Source organism: Protopterus annectens, chromosome 2.part1 (genome assembly GCF_019279795.1).
Source record: "Protopterus annectens isolate FY-2018-M chromosome 2.part1, PAN1.0, whole genome shotgun sequence".
Classification (NCBI taxonomy): domain Eukaryota; kingdom Metazoa; phylum Chordata; order Ceratodontiformes; family Protopteridae; genus Protopterus; species Protopterus annectens.
In genome coordinates, this window is record NC_056729.1 from 95,832,578 (window position 1) to 95,857,072 (window position 24,495).

Consider the following 24,495-nt stretch of genomic DNA (forward strand, 5'->3'; position numbering starts at 1 on the left):
ACTTAGAGAAATGAAGGCAATGTCAGTCAACAACATACTGAAAGGTCATACTGGGCATGCTCACACACAAACACATGAAGGCTATGTCTGCAAACACCAGTGGACCAGACATATATGGCAGTCACAGTTGTTAGTGCAGACATTTGTCAGTATGCACTAACTCATGCCTTGCACACACAGTGGATAGGAATACAAACATATATGTAAGGACAGCACACTATAATAAGCCAAAGATAGATGGACATAGATGCGTGGAAGAGGGTGACTGTGACTAGGAGCCATCCAGGCCTGTCCCACCCAGCACTCAGCCAAAGGGCCCCAAACATATGAGGTGCAGATGTCACTCACTGCAAATACTAGCCACCGGTATCTGTCAGCATTACAGACTATGTAGTGCACGTGCCAGCTGTGCAACATGACTGTACAAGGAAGTAGTCATCTAGCAGCTGTATACATGTACCTGTGAAATATGACTCTGTATGTGCCCACATGTGGCATGTCAACCCCTAGATGAATGGGTTATGGCCCATGCACACACACTGCCCTCCCCACAGCCCTACTATGACAAGCCTGTTGAGGTCATCCAATGTGAAATGCACCTTTGGGAGAGTTGTAGCCCAGTAATCTCCGTGGCGTGTCCCATAACTGCGTACTGCTGTAGTGAGACAAGCTAGTTAGGTAGGAGTTCTAATCCCAGACTTGGCAACTGTGTTTGTGTGTGTGTCTGTCTGTCTCTGACTGTGTACAGAGCAATGCTTTTTAGGGTAGTCACACTCCCAACAATTCAAATGCTCAACTTTGGCAAGGCTGCTGATGTCATCCACCTAGAAATACACCTCTGGGAAAATTGTAGCCCAGTAATCTCTGTACAGTGTCCTGTAACTGTGTACTGCTGTAGTGTGATAAAGTAGTTAGGTAGGAGTTCTAATCCCAGACATGGCAAGTGTGTGTGTGTGTGTGTGTGTGTGTGTGTGTGTGTGTGTGTGTGTGTGTGTGTGTGTGTGTGTGTGTGTGTGTGTGTATGTTTCTGTCTGACTCTGTCTGTGTAGAAAGCAATGCTATTTAAGGTACTCACACTCCCTACAATTCATATACTCAACTTTAGCAAGGCTGCTGATGTCATCCACCTAGAAATACACTTCTGGGAAGGTTGTAACCCATTAATCTCCATAGCGCGTCCTGTAATTGTACACTGCTGTAGTGTAATAAAGTAGTTAGGTAGGTGTTCTAATCCCAGACATGGCAAGTGTGTGTGTGTGTGTGTGTGTGTGTGTGTGTGTGTGTGTGTGTGTGTGTGTGTGTGTGTGTGTGTGTGTGTGTGTGCGTGTGTGTGTGCCTGTCTTTCTCTGTCTGTGTAGACAGCAATGCTTTTTAGGGTACTCACACTCCCTACAATTCATATGTTCAACTTTGGCAAGGCTGCTGATATCACCCACCTAGAAATACACCTTTGGGAAGGTTGCAGCCCAGTAATCTCCGTAGTGCATGCCATAACTGTATACTGCTGTAGTGTGATTTAGAACTCTGGTAGGGTTCCATCCCCACTCATGGCAGTTCTGGATGTTTTGTGTGTGTTTCAATGTCTGTGTATGGAGCAGCACATTATAGGCTAGTCACACTCAATACATTTCAAACGGCCTACTTTGGCAATCCTGCTGATGTCATTCATTGTGAAATACACATTTGGGGAAGGAATTCTCCAGTAATCCCCATGGTTCATCCTATAACAGCTCCATGCTGTAGTGTAATGTAGACCTCTGTTAGGAGTTCTATACCCACACATGTCAGTTGTGGATGTTTTGTGTGTGTTTGTCACCGTTTGTGTAGGGAGCAATGCATTTTAGGCTAGTCACACTCACTACAATTCGAATGTCCTACTTTGGCAATCCTGCTGATGTCATCCAATGTGATATACACCTTTGGGGAAGGAGTACTCCAGTAATCTCCATGGTGTGTACTATAACTGTGTAGTGCTGTAGTGTAATAAACTAGTTAGGTAAGGGTTCTACTCCCAGACATGACAGGTGTGTATGTGCATGTGTGTGTTTGTGTTTGTAACTCGTATCCTGTGTGGAGGTAGTTGTGAGTGTGTGACACCTGTGTCCAATGTTGAGCAGGTTTTGCATATTTCTTATATGGTGGCCCTACTATATATATCACAATGTCCACAGTACAGGAATAACAGATGTGAAATAGGTGAGAGGCTGGGGTACAAAGCCATACCCATATATGTGACATCAAGGCTAAGCAATCACAGTTAACAACCCCAGTATTACCTAGAGCACACTCTCAACCCATGTCTCATACACACACACACACACACACACACACACATACACACACATACCTAGGCAACAGCCAATATGTTGGTAGTACACTGCATATTGGCCACTGATAGTAAGTATGGAGTGATAGCAGTGGGCTACAGAGGGCATGGCACCCTGCCCATCTGTCCAGTATGCACACACATGCAGACAGTGCACCTTCCCTATGTTCCCCAATGGACACCTGCAACACCTGTGGTGCCATCACATGTGACCCACAAATGACATACCATGCCTGATAATATGACCTGTATGGACAGATGCCACTGACACCAGGGAAAGCTGTTAGCATGCTATCAATGTAGGTGCAGGGTAAACCTGCTGCCCACTACCAGTTCCCACCACAGGTGGGCAAGACTGTCACATCTGATTATAATCTGTGTTTGCAATATGGGCCAGACACCCCAGGTACAGTTCCATATGTCACTGTACATGCATGTGGGAGGTGTGCACATCCCAGACACCATCCATGGCATGGACTAAAGAACACATACATGGCAAGCGATGCACAGCATTGGCCACATACAATAGTCACCCAGGTGACTAGATGGGGGATACAATACTCACCTGTGTGGGCAAATGCAAAAAACACAGCCCTGAGCCACAATGCAGACCATTGGCATGTGGCCTGATGCCAATGTATACCCATCGCCTAACCTTGTATAGCCATCTGGTACAATCGACCACCACACACCCGTGCAGACTTGCACCCATGCATGTCAGTACTGGCACCCTGTGTGTTTGTGTGTGTGTTGTATGGTGCATATGTTCACATCCACACTCACTACAACCCCTATTGGTATACTGAAGCATGCTGTCTGATGTCAGACACCTTCCCATACCCTTTGCCAATACAACCTCCATATGACCAGTGTGGTGCATGTGATACCTGCACAATGATGTGTTGTGGCAATCCCACTACTGATGAGTTGTAATCCTGGCCCTGCCAAGTGTGTCCATGTATGTCCATCCCTGTGAGAGTGTGGCTGTGTTGACCCTGGCACCTGTTTATGTGGACAGGCACGTGTACGTCACCTACCGTATAGCTACCGTATCCCTGTTGCAGATGTCACTCACCATCACATATATGTTCTGAAGGCTCCACAGCAGGTAACCCATGTGGCACATCCAGTAACTGCATAAAACTGTGATAGCACTACATAGTCATCAGGGGGTTGATACCTTGTGCTGGTAGGTGTGTGACACAAACATGCTTAGATTTCACTCTCCTACCCCTCCCTGACTTGCCTTTGCTTCTGTCTGCCTCTCCCACTCCCTCTCTGGTGGATGTGGAGACCTACAACTGCTTTGCTTAGACAGCAGCATGTGTATTTTAAGTGATGCTCATGATCAGCTGATGGCCTCTGCACGAACTGCAGCCCTCCCTTAGCTGATTGCATGTGGAACAGCTGTGGTAACATTCCCATAGCCAATTGCATGGAAACACACTACAATATCTAGGAACATCATGTTGGTGTTGACCCTTTTCATTCACTGTGAGCAGGAACTAGATCTGTTGTTTGGTGAACAGCATCTCAGATGGATTGGGGATTTACCTCTAACAACATGCACTGTGGAAACAGGGCAACACACAGGATGAGCATGTGCCTGACCTGACTACAGACTGTAAGTGCTGCTATACTGCATTTGGAGTAATGTTGGTTTAATAGTGTATGTGTGGATATGGCTGTCCTACATGTCTCAATACCTGCCATGTCAGTTCTATGTTTATGAGGAATCCCCATCTGCAGGGTCATCTGCAGACTGGACAGAGTGTTGTGCTTTTGGTTTCATGTGTTACCCATGGAGCATCTATCTGTGGACTGCAGAAGGTAGTGTGAGGATTGCAGTCTGTAGATGGTGAAAGCTGTGATAGTTACTGGCTTTATATCCCTCATAGGACATATGTTGCAGCAAAGCCTATTACAACAGTAAATGTATGAGGTTATCACAGCAACATGTCAATATTGGCCCTGTGTATGTGCTTCCAGCCCCAACTCTGTCAACATTTGCACATATGTCATGCATGAAGATGTGCATATGTGCTGTACACCATAATTAGTGTCATCATATCTGATAACAAGCCAGTGAGATATCAGACTGCTACACATGTTATGTACAGTAGGGGTTATATTTGATGACATAACCTGAACATACTGTGGTTGTTTGTGCAGTACTGAGGTCTGTGTACTTATGGTGAATGTCGACAGTGTGTGTATTGTTAATATGTACCTTGGCCTGTGTACAGACTGTGGTAGTTGTCATCGTCCTAGGTCCCGTCCTATCTGATGTTACATGCTGCTCCACTGTATGTTACTGTATTGGCTTACATGTGTGTAGGGCCATGCACACACATGTCCCATACCAGAGTCAGCCATCAGACCAAACTGTGTAGTGGCCCAGTATATGTTGGGTTAATGTGTGAGTGGTATATATGAGGATGGTGTTGAACAGATAGTCCATATACTGTAATATTATGCTAGCTTGCCATATGTGGCTGTGGCTGTGTTCTCATTGGTTGTAGTTATGCACTTTCACACAGGTGCATCTTACCCTGTGCTGTAACATGCCTGTACAGCCCGCTATATATGCAGGTACATGTTCATTCCCCCATAGGAGATGTAGGCCAGTGTTGATCCAGTTTGCCTGTAGCCTGCACAGTGCATTGTTACATGCCTAGCAGCTTAGTGTACTTACCCAGTGAGATGTCATGTGCAGATACTTACCAGATGTACTGCTGCCGGGCCTACCCTAACAGTCATGTATGTCAGACAGAGCAGTGGGATGCTGTACAGCTGTATGTCAATATCTAGTGGGTAGTATGTGGCCATGGCACCCCCTTACCATTGGTTATTACATGTCAGGCCAGACAGGGGTGTGTGAATGCATAACCTATGGTGGCATATGTATACCGGTTGTTATGTGTTATACCCATCTACATGGCTGTTAACATTCATATTGTCAGGCATGGTACACATGTTTTGCACTAAGGGGTTCTGTGCATACTTCTGGACTGCACAGAGTGTGTCAGAATGTCCACACATATTGGCCAATATCTCTGCTGCAGTCAACAGGGGCAGTATGTTCTAGCAGCGGTACTTTACTATGATGTCCTTAGGATGTCTGTCAGTAGCCAATGGCACACATGTGGAAAGCAGATGTGACCCCCCCACACACACACACCATGTCTGTGAAGACAATCCCAATTACAGTAGCAATAGTATATAGAGCTGTAATAGTATACAAATAAAGGTTTTCCATTCCTGCAAACCTGTGTGTGGTGTTTTTTCCTATAACCTCTCTGTGAGTATATGTTGCAGGCAATGATTGTCATTTGCATGGGTGGCCCATACAGTGTCCAGTTGTTCAGGTATGAACTGTAGGCATAGTGGCTGTTCCATATTTTGTGCACCTACTACATATCTATCTTACTGTACATATCTCTGTGTGTGAATGTGTAGTCACATGTATATCTATATATATGAAAAAAAAAAACATATATATATATATATATATATATATATATATATATATATATATATATGTGTGTGTGTGTGTGTGTGTGTGTGTACTTTCCTAGAACGAAAATTCACTTTTTAGACTAGGGAAAGTACATCCCCACTTAAGCAAAAGTGCACTTTAACGAAAGTGCAGTTTCGCTTAAGCTCACTAGACCAAACCTACTGCACCACAATGGAGGGCATTGAAAAATGGGCTATGTCCTCCACTGTGGTGCAATAGTCATGGACCTTAGGGTTAGGGCATGGGTCAAGGTAAGGGGATAGCCCTACTAACTATCCCCTTACCCTAACCCGTGCCCTAACCGTAAGGTCCATGACTGCTAACCCGTTCGGTCTAACGGGTTCACGAGAGTGCACTTTCGTTGAAGTGCACTTTTGCGTTAGTGTGGGTGTACTTTTGAAGTTCGAAGTAGTGAACTTTCGTTCTTCAAAAGTACACCCATATATAGATATATATATATATATATAGATATATATATATATATATATATATATATATGTATGTATGTATATCTGTATCTGCATATATGTGTCTGTGTATATGTATCCTGGGGATGTTGATAGCTTCCACATTTTACATTTCCTATGAGAGCCAGACTGTACTGCATGATATGTTACCAATACCAGCCTGACATCATACAGGTGGGATGTAGTACTGTTAACATCTTGTGCCCATGTCATGCCAGGTCCTGGCTATGGGATCTGCAACACTTGGTAATGTATTGCAGGGCGGACGTGTTTGGCTGGGGGGGTATGCCTATTCGTATAAGACATATATTGTTTGGGGCCTCTCAACCCCATTAACGGTGCATGTGGACATATTTGTTTTTGTTAATCTACCATTGCTATCTACAGATGTAATGCCACATATGCCTATATATATATATATATATATATATATATATATATATATATATATATATATATGACTATGTCCGTATATACCTACATAGCTATATATCTGTATACATATATCTACCTTGCTGTGTATATGTAGACATATAGGTGTAGACATATATATGTATCGATGTAGGCATTTGCATGTATATATGTTCATATATATTTATATATATGTATATATTTCTAAATATATATATATATATATATATATATATATATATATATACATATATATATATATATATATATATATATATATATATATATATACATTTATAGATATATTGTATCTGTGTAGATATTAATATATTTACACACACACATATATCTAGATGTTAGTATATATTCCTTGTACTGTTGCATGACTGGGCTGGATGATATGTTTTTGAAAGCATCATACCTATGTATATCTGTCATGGCTTAGTGGTAATTAATTTTGTCTATGGTGTGCAGAGTCCTGGGTTTGAGCCTTGCAGAGGCTGTATGTTTTGTTGCTGGGCAGAACAAGGGCTGTTGGATACAGAGTGATTAAGGCACTTTTGAGCAGTTGTAAGTGGGTATGAGCAGGGGTAAGTACTGCTAACTTCTGGTTACAGTGTCTTACACTTATTAGCTTCTAGATTGTTTAACCAGTGTAGGCATTGCTTACCCCCATGCAAACAAGCTTAGACCAGCTTACTGCTCCTTAAAGCGCTTACTCCCGCTTACTACCCATGCTAATTCCTTTAAAAGAAAAAAAAAAGGGTTGATAGGAAAGTGGTGAAAAAGGGGCACAAAGACGGAAAGACAGTAGCGAAAATTGCTAGGGATGTGCAGGAAGGGTGTAGGGAAGTTTCATGGCTGCCCATTTCTTCTACAGCAACAGCTGTGCATATACAGTGAATCTGGAGGTAGATTTGGACAGTCAAACCCCTGGGAGAGGAGTGAGGACAACAATAATAAGTTATGATGCCAATTAGACTGGATTACATGTGTCCAGTGGACATGTGTACGGAATGGACAGCTATGTATGGGGCGAGATTTTTTTGTGGGAACAGATTGCCCTTATTGTTTTTTTCAGGTGGCAATGGGATGTTGGGGAGGGGTAGTAGGTATATTTGGGGAGGTAGGTTGGGTAGGTTAACAGGCAAGACACACAAGATGCATACAGGGGCAGTATATGACACATGTGGGGGGTAAACACCTTGATGGGGAGGGGTGTTGGGATATTGGAAGCACACAAGCCCCCTAGTGGTAACAGTGGGACTGAGGTCCCCACCCATGGGCAGTCACCACTGCACCTTCACAGCCCCAAAGGTGGCTGTGATGGGGGCTGAGCCACAGAGCCAGGCTGACTTTCTAATCATGACAAGTGACCCTCAAGCTGGTGTAGAAGATCACCGACCTGGTCGTTGATTGCTCTATGCACCATGACCCCGACCTGGCGACAGGTGACAGGTGCCTGTCCGTGCCCAGTCCTGGGGAGGGTGAGCCCCATCCCCTGAGGCAGTTCCACCTGAAGGTGGTCCAGGACCAATGGACAGGGAGGTGCGGGGTTATGCCCCAGACATGCTGGTGCCCAGTGCCCTGGCCAACTGAGGTGGGACAAGTGGGTCCGCTGGGATCGGCCTTCCCAAGCGTGCTATAGTGTTTAGATTTCAACATCATATATGGGTTAGTAATAGTCACCACATTCCAGAGTTAGGTATAACAGCATGCATAGATATTCCCATTAACCCAGACACCAGATACGGAACAGTTGCATAGCAAACCAAACACATGCATATATGGGACCGCAGTGGTAATAAGAACAGCATGCAGGTACATTGATGGTACCATGCCAACAATGTTAGAATAATTCAATATGCACATGCACGGGAACCATTAAAATATATATCAAACAATTGACCATTATCAGAGTCAGCACATACCAGTTGGGGTGGGTATGTTGATTATTGTTGGAGATAAGGTGGAGGGGAGAGAAAGATGTCAATTAACAAGTAGTATATTCCTGTACTCCACATTACTTTCCTAGTCAGTGCTGTTATCTGTACCTTACAAGTCTTATAACACTACCCTATAGACCTATATTGGACACTGATATGGCTGTCAACATCATTACACATGAACCGGTTTTACCTGCAGTATACACCTCTTACCTGGTATACCTGTGAAGGGAATGTTTGTTAACACTGACTAACTGTTTATACACATACAGCCAGATTCTGGGTTGATGTTTTGCACTATGCTATCCAATACTTTCTGCACAGACTCTGGCCATGTGTTGATCACATGCTGGTGTGCCTGGACATATCTAGAATATTGCCCTCTTCCACCTTTAGTGAACTGACACACACATATACATGCTTTCCTACACAGTTATATTATGTAGCACAGTGTGGCAACAGTGACCAGTGATACTTTATTATTCAGAGAAACTACAACACTCACAATCTCCTACAATACCAGGGTGGATGGAACCAATAAAGCTTATATTGGTCTGTATTTCTCAGCATAGTGTTCGTATCCAAGGTACCTGTGGGAGCAATGTTTGTTAGCACTACCTGACTGTTGCCACACAAGGTTCCAGATTACACATTAGTGTTATGCACATACATCTCACTCTGTTACTGTACACACTCTGGTTACAGCTTGACAACATGGGTGTTGATAGACCATACTTGAAATATTACTCTCCTAACAGTTTTGGGGGTTGCTACAGTGATAGGTGTGTTCTCATGATGGTTGACAATCACTTGTATTCCCTGTTTGCTGGCTACACATCTGGGATCATCCCACAGACTTACCAGGGGGACAGGGGGACAGGCAGCAGATATGGGCACATATACTGGACATTATGGCCTCATATGTACAGTTGTGGGGTATGCATCTGTATGCAGTCTAATTCCACTCCCTAGATTCGGATCATGGCTGTGTCTGCTACAACTTAAACACTGCCCATCACAGTTGTGTCTACTATATTGATATTGCTGTATATCTCCAATCTGCTTTCTGTCTTATTAATCCCCCATGCTTATGTAGTCTGACCTTGTATAACAGCACTCTTATACAGAATTCCTAGACAGTTATATGTTGTAGGACAGTATGGGTGACAGTGATGTTTAATACCTCATTATTCAGGGCAACTGCATATTATTCTTGTATTTCTGGGCACAGTGTTGTTATCTGACAGACCTGTGGGAGGAATGTTTATTAGCACTGCCTGAATGTTCCCACACACAGTACCAGGGTCCACATTACTATTATGCACATACATCTCACTCTGTTACTGTACACACTCTGACCATAGCTTAACAAGGGTGTAAATGGGACATACGTGGCTTCTTAGTCACATAAGGTATTGGGGAGTTGCTAGTGTGCCAGGTTTGTTGTCACAGATGTGTGTAAATCAGTTGTATTTCCTGTTTGCTGCCTATACGTCTGAGATCATCCCACTGATTTCCCAAGGGGACAGATTGATAGGCATTAGATATGGGTCACTTTAATAGACATTCTGGACATATTTGTACAGTTGTGGGGTATGATTCTGTATGCAGACTACTACCACTGGCAGGATTCAAACCATGGCTGTGTGTGCTAATAAAACAACAATTCACATCTCAGTTGCATGTGCTATTTGGGTTTTGTTGTCTGCATTTTCCCTGTTTACTATGTGTCTCTCAGTTATACTAAATGGCCTCTGGGGATTACACCTGTCATATACAGGCATGCCTACACATTCACTTTAGGGTGCATGGTGTGGGTAACAGTGCTTAATACTACAGTACTATTACATGATTGCAAATCTACATTACCATATTATACCAGAATATACACATGCAGTCCAGCAGTTAGACCTGTTTTGTTAGGATATTACACTTTTATTGCCATACAAACAATATGAGACTCTTCCTGCCATATTCTGTAGTGTATACAGTACTTGCCTTGAAAAATACAGGTTTTATACTAGCAATTAATTTACTACTACTTTTATTTTTCTTTCCTATGACAGTAAAATCATGAGTATTACTGACCTGCCTTGCATCACAACCAAGCCAGGTGGCAGATGTGGGCCTCCTGGTTCACGGCCCGCTCCATTGCAGCTGTGGGGGACATAAGAGGAATATTTAGCCATACCTATCCATGATATACCTGAGCTGGCAATTATTAAACAGGTAGTGGACTGATACTTACACATGGCTGGTACATCCCCTGATGCTCTAGCCTCTTGGAGCAACTCCTCCAAGAGGTCCCCCTTCTGCCGCTTCAGGTCGGCATAGTTGTGCCTGACCTTCCCACCAATTCAGGGTATACCAGTGGCACTGGTGAGGTCGCGGGCGAGATGGTCTCAGGCCTCCACCTTATATTGGGAGTCCTGGTACTGGTCCTGCAGCAGTCTCTGTGCATGGTCTTTGACTAGGAGTCCTGCCATGACCTTGGACTCCTGGATGCACCAGCGCTGTGCCCAGAAGTGCACTCCTTCTCCCCTTACTGCCATAGTGCCTGCAAGGGGAAGCTACAACCAGTTATGAGCTGTATTCCCAACTCTTGGGTTAAAGTAGGGCTGATTTCCCACACTTTTCCGTGATTGGCTGGTTTTGAACAGGCTAAGCTATATGCACACCTGCTTGCCTAAGGTTGGCATTGTTTAAAGGGGTATACCACTGGCCACTAAGAGTTAGCTGGTCTACACATTGCTCACACCTCCTAAGCTGGCCTGTGCAATTCTTAGCATTGCCTGCATTAGACATTCATTATAATGCCTTTTTGGTATTGTGTTATTATTCATTACACCTTATATGTACGCCTGGTATCCCTGATTGATGTGTACTTACACTCTGTGGGGTCCTTGTGTTTTATTGGGGACTTCGACACTCTATTACAAGTGCACCTTACTTCTGGGCTTACTGCTGTACTCCAGTTCACATATTTATGTTATGAAGTGGGTTATGGCACATATGACTGTATACTGATGCCTTTCACAGGTTCAGTTTTGTTATACTATGGTGAGGACATGTTTACTACTATCTCATTATTCTGTACTTTTGTGATGGCTTGGTGGATAACTACTGGGACTATGATGTATAGGGTCCTGGATTCGACACCTGCAGTGCTGTTTATTTTGTTGATGGCAGAATGAGGGCTGTTGGATTCAGAGTGATTAAGGCACTTTTGAGCAGTTGTAAGCGGATTTGCGCGACAGTAAGCACTGCTAACCTGACGTTACATCTGCTTACAGAGAGTTAGCTTCAGAATTGCTTAGCCAGTGTAGGCAATGCTTACCGCCACACAAACGGACTTAAACCCACGTACTAGTGCTTAAATATGCTTTCTACTGCTTATTCGTGCTTGAACATGCTTACTGGTGCCTTATTCTTTAAGACACTGACACTTCACATGTGCATTTCTTGCAGTACTCCAGTTCACACATAGATGTTATTTAGTGGGTTTTGCAACAAAAATATTGGTCATAACGTACTTCACCATGTAAAATGGAATGTGCTGCAGTGGGACTTGAACCGGGAATGCCTGCTCGTAAGGCGAATGCTCTGCCCACTACACTATTGCTATGCTGCTTAATTTGCATATATCTTCCTTGTTATCCTCTTCAGCCTTTTAAGCAGCTTTAACTGCAGCTAAGCGATAGGCAAACCTGTGCACCTACGGTTAGCTTTAATCAGATTTTAAAATAAAAAATAAAAGGGTTTCTTCATTTTATTTATATATACTGTTGCTGTTGTACACATGGGGAACTGTTGGTGGGGATATGCGGACACCTATAAAAGGTCTCGCTCATTCCTTACCCCTTTCTGCTGTTCTACATTGCAGGGGCGTGTTTATTCTGAGAGCTCTGCTCTCAGACATGCCCCCTGCACTCTTACATGCTCCGTGTATGCCTAGGAGCTTGGGCAGCATGGTTTATTAATATGCATGGTGCTGGGAATGTCTGGTGCATATGCCATCATGTATGCTGGTTACAAATAAATCAGCAGCATAGTTATACTAAGGTCCAATACCCAAATGCTCCCAAAGAATCAGCCAGCTCCTTTATTTTCCCACTATATAGCAACAGTGCATTCGTGCAAAAAAAAAATTTGCCATTTTTGCAATCATGGGTTGCTGTTCTGTTTCTCCAATACTTTCCTTTATTTTCTTTGATAATTTTTATTTATAAAAGGAACCACAGGTTTATCTTGCACCATGCACTGAATTTTTATTGAACTGCATTATAAGGTACTATAGTTTAAAAATTAATTTTTTATGGAATGGGGTGATGAAACATTGTGTATCATATGCTATATACAAAATACATTATTTCTTGTGTATTTGTGTGTGTGTGTGTGTGTGTGTGTGTGTGTGTGTGTGTGTGTGTGTGTGTGTGTGTGTGTGTGCATGCACAATAATACACTGATTTCCATTAAACTTTTTGATACTTACTTTGACAGCAATTGTATACTTCCTTTAGTTAGACATTATCCATGAAAATCAGCCTGTAGGGGTACCTTCTCAGGGTAGCATCTCTGCACCTCCACTAGGCTTGGAACAGTGACTTTGGTAGGCCCTTTGGAGATGTCTTCTATCTGGGACACTGCAGCACCAGTATACTTGTCACTCAGGGCTGGAATGTATTCATTTAGGACTTCCTCCTTGGTGAACAGACTGGTCTGCTAACTGACGTCACTCTTGGGTTGTGAAACTGTCATCTCCTTCTGGGTACAATATGGCTATCTATACTTGTTCTGTTTAGTTATACAACCATTTTGGGGCTACGTTCTGTTTGGTTACCATCAAAGGTTGAGATGCAGAATTCTTTATTTCCATAGTAGTACTGAACATAGCTTGGCTCTTCATAATTCTACTGTCCATCATGTGAACATGTACCATATGGCTGATAAATACTCTAGTTCCTATATTCAGAAGCTTGAATTATATTGCATAAACCTGCCTCATGCAGGTTTGCTCAGGGCAATCCAGATTTCTGATTCAAAGACAGGCATAATGCCACCATGGTTTGATGGCACTAGCAGGTAGTAATACCTTTGTCTCACTGACATGGGCTGCATGTAAACATAGCAATCTTGGGTGCTGATAATACTAATTAGCCATGTGCTCTTCCCCAGAGCTCTTCTCCAGAATTCAAATAATGGAGTAAAGTGAACCAAAGAATAGTTCTACCATGCTATTTCAGGAGCAAAATGAAAAAAAAATGTGCACCATTTCGTTATGGTATGCACCCATTAACTCCTATGCCGGGAGCAGGGTTGTTAGAGCCAGAGAAGGTAAGTATTGTGAAGACATATGTGTGTGTGTGTGTGTGTGTGTGTGTGTGTGTGTGTGTGTGTGTGTGTGTGTGTGTGTGTGTGTGTGTGTGTGTGAGTGTGCATGTGAGTTTGGGCTTGTGTGTGTGTATATGAATGAGCATGTGGGTTTGTGTGCATGTGTGTTTGCAAGCATACATGCAGGTGTACATTTTAGTGGGTGCCTGTGCAACTGCATTGTATAGGTTAGTGGGGGAACACTAGTGTGTTTAGCTCAAACTGCACTACTCTTTAATTCAGAGACATAATAGCTGCTAATGAGATGCTGCTCACTGTGGCTTTATCTTGTCTCAGAGTCAGAGAAAAACAGAGTCATGTTACTGAGTGGCATTGCCCAAGTAACACTAGCAAGGATATGTCTATGCATTTCAGCCTATGTGATTTGAATGTCTTCTCCATTTCCTAGTGTATTTTAGAGGCCAAATCCTTGAAAAAGTATAGTCTAATTGAAGTTTGTCAGTTTTGCAGTTTCTGGCCAACAGTTGCTGCCACCACATGGTGAAGATTTGTACTGGCCAGTCCTTTCTCTGCTGAGATTAGGGGCTTCTGCAATTGCTTGTAATTTCTGCAATTTAATTTCACTAAATTCCATATGGTATGCCTTGTTTTGTTTAAGAATAACATTGCTGGTGTAGTACTGGGCTTACATATACTGCACTCTAATAAACAAATTAAATTAATCCATCTTGTGTTGGTGGGTTCATATTTATTTTATCAGTGTCCTTGAACAGTTTCACAAATCCTTCATACAGTCCATATGTGAATGAGTGACTATAAAATACCATAAAACTTCATCATGATAACTTCTGGCTCCTTAGAGTGCATATCCACTGTAATTAGAAATACTGACTTCCCAACAGGACTGAGGAGGTCAAGATGAATATGTTGCCATAGTGCAGGTGGCCACTTGCAAGGATCCAAGGGTGTTGTAAGCAATACATTTTGAAATGGTTTACATCCACTCTAACTTTTGGCTAAAGGTCTTTGGCTTCTGTAAGAGCATCAGACCACCACACAGACCTTTATGCAAGGAGCTTTATTTTTGATGCACCAAGTAATCTTGTGTAGTACTTAGCATTTTCAAATGTAGCTTTGTAAAATACTTCTTTAGTGCTATGTAGTAAGATTCTTTGACATATAAAAGTTGATCTTTCCTTGCAGGAAAATCAAAGTATAACTCTTTTATCAACTTTTTGTTGCCCTTTTACAACTGAGCCATGCATATATCCCTATGGTTCTTCATTCCTCCTTTGTACAGTAGCACACATTACAAGTGTGCTATTAGCAGTGTCATCAGAGATGTATGGTATACACAGAGGGACTGATGCATTTGGTTCCTCTGGCTCTTCATACAATAGTTATGACAGTCTATCAACATTACTAAGTTGCCTGGATTTCCTATTCTTGATAGCATATGTGTCCCTATAAGAAGGAACCACCATTTCAATCTGTCTACAGCTTTCATGTTTGCTTCATATAGTAGGGTGAAGGAAACTAGTTGAGGCAGGCAAACTGTTAGAAATGTAAACCTTCTTCTGTATAGACACTGATTGAATGTCTTTACTCTTTACACCAGGCTAAGGGCTTTTTTACCTATCTGGATATGTTCACGTTTTTGTCAGAAACCTTAAAGTAAGTGGTTTTGTTGGGAATGTAAGGGATGAAGTTAGTGAATAGTATGGATCTGTTTGAAAATTAAAGACCTCTCTCAGTAATGCTTGCTAAGTTGGCCACTGTCCCATTTTGCCTGACCAGTAGACTGTACTACATATGCCAATTATTTAGTCTCAGGAAATGACAATCTGTTTTACTTGCATTTCTTTGTTAATTGCTTTGTTCTGGCTATAAACTGATCAATCTCTGTTATAAATTGACTTGAGGGTGGGAAGCCCAGTATGCTCAACCTCGCTACGCTTGGCTTTGCTTCACTACCCTACCCCCAATTCCCAGCCACCCAACTCTTACTCTAATATTATGCTTTGGACATAAACATTTAACTTGTGACTCTTATTCCAAAGCCCTCCCCAATCACTGTACTATTTCTTCCTTATCTCTATTTAATTTTTAGCCCTATTCCAACTATTTGTCTCCCTCCTATACTGCTTTGTACTATATCATTTATAACCACTGTGAAGCTATTAGATATTGTTATCTGTGCTAGCATGATTGGCTGAAGTTTTCTAAATAATTTAAATAATTGTAAGTTACCCTCTGTTACATATGCCAGCATGACTATCTCTAATTTTGTAAATAAGTTTATGCCTTTTGGTTATCACTCTGATTTACGCAAGATGTTTGCATGTGAAACAGTGTTCTTCTGGCTGACCAAATATACATGTTCTTCATAAAGAGAATTCTGAATGAGTGTTATGCCACAGTTAGCTGACTTAGATGTGATTTTGTGCCAGAGCTAGAAGAATAGAATCTTCACTGCAGCTGTTTTTACTTTTCAAAGTCTTCACTGCAGCTGTTTTTACTTTTCAAAGTCTGATATGAGAGCAGAATTCTCATGGCAGCGTCCTGTTACTTAAAAAAAAAATCTGCTTTAAAAAGTAGGTTCTGAGTCAGTAGTTCAGTTATTGCTCATTAGTTGTTTTCAAGAGCTGTTCAGCAGTAGTCCAGTTGTTTCCAGGAAAGTAGTTGTTCTAGTCACTGAGGACAGACAGCAGCCTGGACTGTGTACATAATTTCTCATCTTACTTTGCAGAAGTAAGAGTATAATCTTGCCTTGCTAAGTTATTTAGATTAGATAGGGACAGTGAATCTTCAGATAGTCAGGTCACTGTAGCTAGATAATTAGAGGTTTTCTAAAATCAATCTGAGATCCGTCCTACAGTATTATTTTCATATTTCCTGTGTGTGAATCTATGATACTTATTAGAATCAGTTATTCAGTACTTACATGTTTTAAATCCTTTTATTTATTATTAAATGTTTTACTACCTCTCATTGTGGCTGGTTATTCAGTTAATATTTGTAATAATTTCAGAGTGTTGATGCTTATTGTGATAACACTAGGGCCACTGCAAAAAGCTGTACTGCTTGGCATACACGCTACCATTTGTTTCAATATCTATTTTACCCAATATAATTGAACACCTCTTTTGAAGGGTACTGTGGTATTTGACTGGTGACAGCCACCTTATAATTTGGACAAAGAAACACAGCAGGTAAATCTGTGTCAGTCTTTCCTAAGAATGTGTGTATCTGTGAATATCAGACATTTAAGAGTGAGTGTGTCAGATACCTAGAACTGGGACACAGTGTTCAGCAGTGATTAGTGTGGAGACTCATTTGGGGCTTGGAGTGAAGCATAAGTCCAGTCCCAGGTTTGGAACCTATTCTCGATGTACTCTTAGGGGAAATTTTGTATTTCTATCCCTGCTTTTAATGACACTCTCTTACCAGAGACAGTGGTAAGGGTTGAGACTTCTTAGTTACTGCTTCAAGGTAAAGACGGCTCATCACAATCACAATCCTCCCTAATAGTACATATCTATTCCACATTGTATCTTTTTCTTTTCTCAAATAACCCCTCATTTATTCTTATTTTGACCACATTATTATACTCTAGCCTTTAATATCTATCTATTCCTTACATTCCAGAGAAGATATCAGGATAACTTACCTCTCTTCTTTTATAGAAAAAACTTCTCTCTTTACCTATCCTCTTCCAGCTTTCAGAAACCACCATCACTGACTCTTCTACTGCATTGCAACCTCTTCATTGGTACTTCCCCACTACTTGACATCTATAACATAGAGATTCCTGTTCTTAATTATGCCACAATACAGCTTATCTTCTATTCTTTTCCTCCTACTGAGTCATCTTTCATCCTACCACTACTCAATAATGTATTGCAACATCTCTTCAACTCTGTCCCAACTACCTATCCATACATCCTCTTTACACTCTGCACGTATTGCATCAAACCTATTTAATATTGCCCCTTATCTTTATTCCAAGTATAGGCTGATTAATTGCATTTCAGCTCAAACCAAAACACAATTAAGTGCAAGAATCCTCTCCAAAAAAAGTATGCATAATTCCACAATATACTAAAATCCTTCTAGGAGGAAACACACACCCCAACCATGGTGATTTAATATTTACTGTAATAGATGTTAGACGTATAAGAAATAAAACTGCAGAACTACATGCCTGGATTACTCAGCATAAGCCTGATGTTCTCGCTGTAACTGAAACTTGGCTGAAACCCAGCATAAATTACTCCAACATTCTACCTCCTGACTATATCATCTGTTATGACTGTATAAAGAGGAACACACACACACATATATAGCATGAACTTATATGGTTTCACACTACTAATTAATTGCCCCAAGCATTATAGCAAGACATCAAAGTCTCTATTAGACTAGATCCTAGTATATGACCCTGGCAAATATTCCATCATAGGTACAATGTTAGACTCTCTCAGTGATCATGTTCCAATCTGTACAACTAGACATCTCACACATCCAGTTAAACAGCATATTTATAAAACAGTATGTAACCTTTCCAAGTTTAACCCAGAAATGTTCATTACTACACTATAATCTATTAACTGAAACTTCCTAAAAATCTTCCAGTAGACGATGCTCTAATTGAATTCAATATAACTTTTATACATATGCTAAATAGCCTTGCACCTCCTACAAGGAAGAGAATGAAAACAAATAATGCAGTTTGGCTATCCAAAAAGAGTAGAATCCATTTAACGCAGGATAGAGAAAAAGCATGGAAAGAAAGGCAAAAATATAAATCACTTCAGTATCTTGAAAACCTCAGAAAGCAATTGTACAAAAAGCAACTAAATGAAAACAAAAAAACTATACTATAATAACTGTTAGAATAATACTAAACATGACCCTAAAAGAATTTTAGACATCCATTAAAGAAATCATACATCCCAGCCAAAAATTCAGCCCAATCCCCTCTCTGTATAACTCACCACTTGAAACTGCATTGTTTTTCAACTCTTATTTTATAGATAGTATAGCAGCTCTAACTAAGGATTCCTCAACATCTAATCCCAACCCGGCCCAACAGCCACATATCACCACATCCACTTTCACCTTCAAACCTGTGCCCACATCTTATATAGAACTACGCTTAAACAACTTAACCTGTGCTCTTCTTCAACTAATGACCTTCCAGGCAAGTACCTAAAAATAGCAGCCAGTAGCTTTGCCTGTCTTGTTGAAATCCTTATAAATATGTCAATTCAGAAATCTCAAGTTCCCTTTCTCTGGATAAAGTCACACATTATGCCACTGCACAAAGGAGGAACTGCAACAGACATTAATAATTTTAGACCTATAGCAATCTTATCTTCCCTCACCAGAATACTTGAAAAATGTATTCAAAAAGAGTTGCTAGACTATCTCCTGCAGGAAGAGTTCTTATCCCCTACACAACATAGCTTCCATCCTTCCCATAGTACTAGTACTGCCCTTCTAACCTATGCAGATAGAGATAATAGCAAACTAGTCTCTTTCGTATTTCCAGACTTGTCTAAAGCCTTCGACACAATGTTTGTCACAGCAAACTTCTACTTCAAATGTCTTTACTAGGTCTCTCTCAGCCCACCCTTCAGTGGTTCAAAAGCTACATGTCAAATAAGTATCAGTTAGTAAAATGGCACTCCACACTCTCTCTCCTTACCTCCCAGTTACCATCAGTATAGTACAAGGTTCTATCTTTGGTCCCCTCCTCTTTAACATTTCCACCAACACCTTCTATACTTCCACGGGTCTACCTGACATTGCCGACAGTCCAGAATGCCAACAACCATATGGCCGACACCATATGATCGACATTCGGAATGCTGACAATGCGGAATCGGAATCTCACTATAGTGCAGAATGGAAAGATTTCCCTTCCTGCACTGTAGTGCAAGCTCAGAGTTGGTATATTAAAGTTAAGGGGGGTGTGGAGGATGCAGGGGGGCATAGCCCCCCGCTAGCAGTTGAAAGGAAATTTTATTTTCCTTTTTCATGGTCTACTTACAATGTCGAGATTTCAGATGTCGGTCATATGGTGTCGACCATATGGTTGTAGGCATTCTGAAATTTCGGCATTGTAAAGTAGATCCACTTCCACACAGCAGGCCACCCTAATACAATATGGAGATGATTCCACTCTCATTTGCACATCTGCCAACATGGTACACCTCCAAAAAATTACTCAGAAAGCTTTAATAACCACTGAAACATGGATTTGTAACTCACAACTCATTCTCAACCCAAAACAGACCACATGTTTTTTTCCTCAAATCCCTCTCTCATGAAAAAAAAAGCAAAATAAAGTCCTCTCTCTCTTGATAATACAACCATTGAAGTTACTTCCGATAGCAAACTATTACGGGTGATGGATGATAATCTTACATTTGACCTGCATATACAAAATTGCATAAGAAACACTCATCAAAACTAGGGATGCTTTACAGAGCCAAAACCATTCTCAACGACTCAGCTAAAGCAACACTTGCCACTACTTATCTCCTCTCCACTCTTCTTTATGGCGCTCCCATCCTTACTAACCTCCAGGCTTCACAAAAATTAAAACTTGAACAACGCTATAACAAAGTTGCTAAATTTGCAGCACATACCCATTTCAGAACCCACCACTGTATAGCACTGAAAAGCCTAAACTGGTTAGAACTGCCACATCAACTAACATATACACACCTTCTTACCACCTGTAAAATTATCCAGCATCCATCTTCTTGTCCAGCACTAAAAAACATTCTACACAACTGTGTTCCCAGTTAGTCATTGTGATCCATTGACCAAATATGCCTGTCTTTCTATAAACCTAGCAAGTGTGCTGGACATTTTCTGTACTTGTACAAAGTTGATAAGGCTTGGAACTCCTTAACTGTATCCGTCAGGTCTATACCCTCCCTCCCATCTTTCAAAACCACTCAAACTTTCCTAGCTAAAATCTGTCTCTGTTGTTGCTCAAATCCAGAATAAAGTATAGCCCTAAACGTGAACAAATGTCTTTTCATTCTTTATATGTCCTTACTCTCCCTTCTTCACTTATTTCCTTACTTCTAATTCTCTTTTCTGACTTTCTCTCTAAATGTACCATAAGCCTGTTTCCCCTCACTCCATATTGCAGTTCCTATTTGTATTAGACTAACTTACCTTTAATTTCTCTACAATCTGTCTAAAATTTCTCTAAATATTAAACGATTGTCATATACCTTGTAACAATTTTTAACCAATATTTTATATTATGTCTAATTTATTATAATTATTTAAACTGCAGATGTTTTGTTTTATTTTTGAAGATTGTAAAATTATTGTTCTTAAAATGTTTTGTAATAAATAATTCAGTGCTTTTTTCCCCAGACCTACACTCAAAATGGGCTTCTACCCAGTCGGACTTTCCCGGTAATCAAATGTTAATAAATAAATAATAAGAAATAAATATAAAATTAGCAATGAATATAAAATTCCTAAGGAACACTGTAATGACTGATGCTTCACAGATTGTGTGTGTGTGTGTGTGTGTGTGTGTGTGTGTGTGTGTGTGTGTGTGTGTGTGTGTGTGTGTGTGTGCTGCACACACACAAAGTTGCTGTTAGACAATGGAATGAAATCTGGTGCATTATTTAAATTATTTAAATTCTTGTGTATGTAATGTGTCCTGTTTATTTCTGATGAAAATGTAGTATGAAATTGTAAGGCTGATATGTAGTGTGGTTTACAAGGGAACAAAGACTTATTTCTGAAACTATTTGGAGGGTGAAACACAGGAGAGTTGAATGGTGATAGTGCTGGGAGTAGATCACAAAGTACAGATTGTGATGTGCAAATGGGAGTCATGTATGAAGTAAGTAGCAGTATTGAGTTAAAGTTCCATGTGTGTGCATGAAAATCTAGTCGGGGACATTCTGCAATATTTTGGACAGTTAAGAGTTTTGTACAGTACGGCTCGCATCACAACATGGCTTAGATGCTTGAAAACAATACATAAATGAGTAACTATTCCCACAGAAACAAGACTCACAGTTAACCATTTTAAAATGTAATGCAACAAGCAAGAAGCTACTGTCAGTACAACACACACATAGATCCTATTTCACCATTGCACAAACTTAATGGAACTTCTTAAAAAACAGTAAAACACCCAGCTCAATACTGTTCAGATTTCAAAACTGAATGTGAATGCATTTACATTGTTTTTATCCTGTCATAGTTGAACTCCAGGAAAAAAATAAGAGCAAAGGCCCAATTCAGAAAGGTTACTGTGAGGTGTACATAAGGTGTACACCTTGTGGAAACAATTTCTGATTCAGAGACAGTCTTACTACAGTGCTGCAACACATCCAGAGTGCAGCATCACTTTGGGTTGCCTCTGTGGCCATCTTAAATGCTAATGAGACATTCTAGGGGAGAGGCATATGCTAAATAGCCATGTGCTGTTCTGCAAAACTGCTGCAGTAAAACATTTACACAACCTAGCAATTCACAAAAGCATCACAAAAGGTTGCATAAATTAGCATGGCTGCTCCTTGCCAGTCATGGTAATGAACACAGTCAAATACTTGTGTTTATCCATTGTGGTAGAGGTAAGTACTAGTGAGTTTAGAGGAAAGGTAGTATTGGGGGTCACGTGAGGTGTGTCTGTAAGGGATGCCATGCGCAAGTGTATGTGTGAGTGTGTATGTCTGCCTGAGAAGTCACAGTAGAGGGGTTGGTAAGGGGATAGGTTAGAGGTGTGTGTGTTTGTATGTATGGGTGAGTGTGATTGTGTGGGGAGGGGTCTGTGTGTTTGTGCATGTGTGTGGAATAAATGTGTGAATGTGTGTTTGTTTGGGTTGGGGGCTGTCATGCCTGTGGATTCCTCAAGACTAATGAGAAACTCCAGCAACATTGTTGGGTCAGGAGGAACCATAAGACATTGGGGCTAACTTTTAAATTTCATGCCTTAATGGCACTTAGTGTCAGAGGAAACACTAGCTTCCAGGGATACTTTTAGATCATCATGCCTTAATGGCACTTAGAGGCAGGAGAACCACTTGACACCAGGGAAACTCTATATAGCATTCCTTAAAGGCACCTATAAAAAAAATAAACAAAAGTGGATGAGGAGGAATGACTACACCCCAGAGGGAATACTATAAAATAGCATGCCTTAAAAACACTAAAAATTACTGCAACCCTCTACCCACCCAGAGAGGATACTAGTCCTCTGCATCACCACTAGACATCAGGGATTTAGAGAAAGCAAGAGGTGACAGTTGGAAAACAAAAATAAAAATTGCAAAGGAGTGTAAAAGGGATTCAAACCCTGCACGCTTGCCACAGGAAACATCAGCTTTTACGCATTACACTAACAAGTTAATACAAAAAGGGTTTTGTTATCATGTTATGATGTCACTGGGCATTATTTAATGCCTGCAACAGTTCTTGAGTTACAAGGGAGAATGAAAGTCCAGATATAAGGAGACTCTCAACTTTGTAGCCAAATACATTTTGACAAAGCCAAAATTAACAATAGAACAAAGACTGACTGTAATTATTCATGATCTAGAAGGCAGGAAAAGGAGACATCAGTGACATTCTGACAACACAGAGATGGGTATGGGGTATGGGGTGTATGTGTGTGTGTGTGTGTGTGTGTGTGTGTGTGTGTGTGTGTGTGTGTGTGTGTGTGTGTGTGTGTGCGTGTGTGCGTGTGTGCATTGTGTGTGTGTGTGTGTGTGTGTGTGTGTGTGTGTGTGTGTGTGTGTGTGTGTGTGTGTGTGTGCGTGTGTGTCTATGTGTGTGTGTGTGTGTTAACTACTGCATTGTGTAAACAGCCCCTTTTTACAGCAGTTCTTGCAGTGAGCTGTGGGGCTGTTTCTGAATCTTTGGGCAAGTCTCTGAAAAAAAAACTGTCATGCTCCAATATTTTCAGGTCTAGTCTAGCACTGTTTACATAACATGATGTTATGATGTTATGCTGCAGGGGCAAAGTTTCACAGAAAAATAAGATTCAGCACTCCAGTGGAAGCTCTGTCCTGATAATTTCAGCTAAGAAATAAATAATCCACCAAGAAAACACACACATACCTGTTGCCACTATGGTAAGTAATACTGCTATCACAATGCATCCAAAGCAAAACACAGAACATTTTAAAAAGTATTGCAAATCACTTTAACTTCAGAAGATCACAATAATAAGGTCAATTAGAAATAATAAAAAGTACCAAACCTATGAGCCACCTTATGATCTGATAATCATGTACTTGCAGCATTTCCATTTTTATTGTTTTGACTTCGGCTTACATTGTACTATTCATGTACCCCAATGAGTCCACAATAAAAGTGAGAAAGCTTGTTAAAAAATAGCATTTCTCATAGTAATTGTGAAACATACTTCATGACAAAGTTACAAAACATAAAAATAATATTTTGTTCAAGTGAGACACAAATATAAAGATCCTCAAAATA

The 24,495-nt window shown here is 40.9% G+C and overlaps 1 protein-coding gene across 2 annotated transcripts in view; it reads right to left on the reverse strand.

The window, feature by feature from the left end:
* The window catches only part of TMEM154 (transmembrane protein 154), a 479,239-nt gene that overhangs the window by 258,819 nt on the left and 195,925 nt on the right, over nucleotides 1-24,495 (reverse strand). The window lies entirely within an intron of this gene.